This window comes from Empidonax traillii, unplaced genomic scaffold (genome assembly GCF_003031625.1).
Source record: "Empidonax traillii isolate 1590-97213 ecotype Southwest subspecies unplaced genomic scaffold, ASM303162v1 scaffold12:size2584012, whole genome shotgun sequence".
Lineage (NCBI taxonomy): Eukaryota > Metazoa > Chordata > Aves > Passeriformes > Tyrannidae > Empidonax > Empidonax traillii.
In genome coordinates, this window is record NW_020955205.1 from 2,168,895 (window position 1) to 2,172,236 (window position 3,342).

General features: G+C 58.8%; 1 protein-coding gene across 4 annotated transcripts in view; it reads left to right on the forward strand.

Moving 5' to 3' along the window:
* The first annotated feature begins 3,099 nt into the window (after positions 1-3,099).
* ZNF609 (zinc finger protein 609) overlaps positions 3,100-3,342 on the forward strand; it is an 85,381-nt gene continuing 85,138 nt past the window's right edge. For 2 of the 4 annotated variants that reach the window (XM_027889695.1, XM_027889685.1), the window contains exon 1: positions 3,100-3,174. The gene's annotated coding sequence lies outside the window, so the exon portion shown is untranslated. Of the gene's footprint in view, positions 3,175-3,290; positions 3,338-3,342 lie in introns of those variants that run through there. The other 2 variants (XM_027889675.1, XM_027889667.1) reach the window with 2 other exon arrangements.

Sequence of the window (3,342 nt, forward strand, 5' to 3'; positions counted from 1 at the left end):
CTCTGTGCTTCAGGGAAGTCACAAGAGTGGGTGGGAGATGGCGTTTCATGGGATGGGGTTCAACAAGCACTGGCATCTCCACATCCTCCGTGGAGCGGTGAAACCCAGGAGGGGTGAGGGGAGCTCCCCAACAACAGCCAGCCCAGCTCCATCCTGGCTTTGGCAGCATCTCCCCAGAATTGCCTTGAGATATGTTTGCTGGATGGGGTTGGACACATGGAGGAGAAGGGGATGAGAGAGATGACTCCCAACAGCCAGAGAGCCTGAGCCCTGCCCAGTGGGGATGGAGGGCTCAGGGTGAGAGCGGGGCTTTCTGCTTGCAGATGCCCTTCCAGCCCTTGGAATTGCTTTCTTAGTGCCCAGCCTTACATCCCTCTTTCCTGATTTGTAGCAAAGCAGCAGCCATCCCCCAAGACCTGCCCCCCAGCAGCTCTGTGTAAAACACCTTCTGAATAAGATGAATTTTGCCTTTTTCTCTAATCCCTCCCATTCAGCCTTTCCCTGTGTCACCGTGTCTGTGCTCATTATGCACTGCTGTACACTGGGCTGTGATCCCTTCGTGCCGTGGTGCTCCAGGCTCAGCCCAAGAACTCCTCCTCAACACCTGGAGCCCACTCTGCTCTGGGTGGGACAGAGCAACCGCCCAGCACTGCCGGCATCCCTCTTCCTCCTCCTCTTCTCCGGGGATGTGTTGGTCACTGCCAGCTTGGCTGCTTGGCACAGTCACTGGTCACAGGTTGTCCCAGCCCTCTGCCCTGTCAGAGAGGAGGAGGGGAAGCCTTCGTGCAGCTAGATGCTGCAGCACTGGAAATCATCCCATGCCATTTGCCCTGGGAGTTGTCTTCTGGCTCTGTTTGCTGCCTGTGGGATCTCTGAGGTGCTGTCAAAAGTGGGGCTGGATCCAACACCCACCCACATCATTCCGCAGTGGGAAAACCCTCATGAGTGTTGCAGCTCTGAGTTGCCGCAGTTGGCACAGAGGTTGTGGTGTGGGAGCTGCTGTTCGGCGTGGCCGAGGGGGATGGGCTTCTCCTGCTTCTTTCCTCCTCTGGCTGCATTCCCCCTTCAGCCCTGTCCCTTGTGTCCCATCAGTGTGGTCCTCCTGGAGAGGTCCCTGCAGTCTTGTTACACAGAGATCCTCCTGTCCCGGGTGGATGTGTCTTGAGAGTGAGGGGATATGTCTGCAGTGCCCAAAGGAGTAGAGCTAGAGACAGACAGAGGTTTGGGGAGTCATCCCAGGATCCTAGTGTCTTGGGGAGAAGGAGACAGGAGAGTCCTTCCTCGTGGGCTGGGTGGGAGAGGTAGGACATGGAGGGTTATGGAAGTCCAAGCACCCAGGGAGAATGCTCCCAGCACCCAGGGGCTGCACCTAGGCTGGGCTCCAAGTCCTGCAGGGTCTCCAACTCCCATCCCAGGAGTAGAGCACTGTCAGACAAGATTGTGACAGAGTGGCGTCTTGTACCATCCCTGTGATCCCACAGGGTCCTATCTGCCCCTCACACCTAGTGCCCATCAAAATCCCCATCCCAAGGCACTGCCTCCCTGGATAGGTCATCCACCCTGTATCTAAGTCAGGCTTTAATATTAGCTTGTGATTTGGCTCAGTTTTAAACCATGTCCATCTCCTTCATCCACCTCTGTGACAGTGGCAGCTGCCTTGTCACCTCCCCGTCCTTAATGTCACCTCCAGGTTTCATCTGCGAGGGTTACACCATCGTCAGTAGGACCCATTGAGTCGCGCAGGGATTCTGACAGCCCCCGGCAGAATGGATCATGGGCCCTGCTCATGGTCATGGCAAAACATGCCATCAGAGAGATGCTGAAATTTTTCCCAACGGAGCCACCTTGCCTGGCAGAGGGGTTATTTTCCTCCTGTATTAGTGACATCACTTATGTTTTTTTCTGGGGAAGATACACTAACCCATCCCTGGTTTGTCCTGTGTTCCTGTCTGATGCTGGTTTTCCCACCCTGGGAATCATAATTCCTGTCTGAGATGTGCTGAATGTGAACACCAAATGCCCCCAAAAATTTTACCCAGTCCTTCAAAATAATTCAGTAAAAAACAACCTGGTTTTATTAATACAGGTTGTCTTGGGGCCTGTCGGCATTGGCTTTGTGCCGTGTGAGAACAGTGTCTCCTCATCATTGGGATAAGGAAGGATTTCTCCTCTTTCTGTTTTTTTGGGCTGTAAGAGTTCTCATCTCTCTTTTCCTGCTGCTTTAAACCTCTCCTGGCTCCCTCCCACCTGCCCCAGCCCCAAAAGAGAGACACCCAAACCTCAGCCCTTCACAGCATCCCACCTCCTCTGGCAGGGATTTTGGTCTTGCGTTTTCCTTGTTTGGGTCAAAAAGCTTCAGAAGAAATTGGTGTCCTCCTGAAACCAGAGGAGGAAGACACGCACTGTCCCCAGGGATGGTGGCACCTCTCCAGGCTGGAATACCCACCCTAGCCCCTGACTGGGTGGAGGGAAGTGGTCCTCCCCTCTCCATCACCTTTGCTGCAGGACTGTGCCCTGGCTCCGTGCTCCAGATGCCAGCTTGGATCATTCATCCTGTCTCCCATTGGCACAGCTTGATGTACTGGTTTGCCTTGTGCTGGACTGGTTTTGGGGGTGTCCCGAGGACAGGGCTGGGATATTCCCATGAAGATGAGCTGAAATTTCCTCACTAGACGATGGGGCGGATGCTGAGGCTTTGGGAAAGGGAGCGGAGGGTTTTGCAGTGTCCTGGGACCATGGGGGCTACAGGGAGGGACCCTCGTGGCCTGGGGGCATTCGTGCCGCGCTTGGGTCTCCCACGGCAGTGCTCAGAGCGTAAAACACCCCAAAAAGCTCTTCCCCATCCCTTCCACGGTGGCACCGCGGCGGCTCCGGCTTCTCAGGCGGGGGATGCTCCGCTCCGGGCTTTGCCCGACGCGGGCTCCCGATCCCTTCATGCGGGGGATTCCGCTCCGTGTTTCCCCCCACCCCGAGGACGCCGCTCCGGGTTCCGCCCTCCGCGTTTTGAGCCGCGCCCGCCCCGCCCCGCCCCGCCCGGCGGACCCGGCGCGGCCTGCGCGGCGCGGCCTCAGCGCGTGGCGGCCCCGGCCGGCCCGGCCCGGCCCCGGCCCCGGCCCCGCAGCGCCGGCCCGGCCCCGCATGGCCCGCACGTAGCGCGGACACCCCAGCGACCGGGTGAGTGCGTTCCCGCCCGGCCCCGCGCCGCCCCGCCGCGAGGGGGGGCTTTGGGGGAGGGGGGGCGGCCGTTGGGGCTTCCCCTCGGGCATTAGGCCTCGCCCCCCCATCATACGGGCTGGGCCCGGGACCACCGCCGTGGGCCATGACCACCGGGCCGGGGGTATG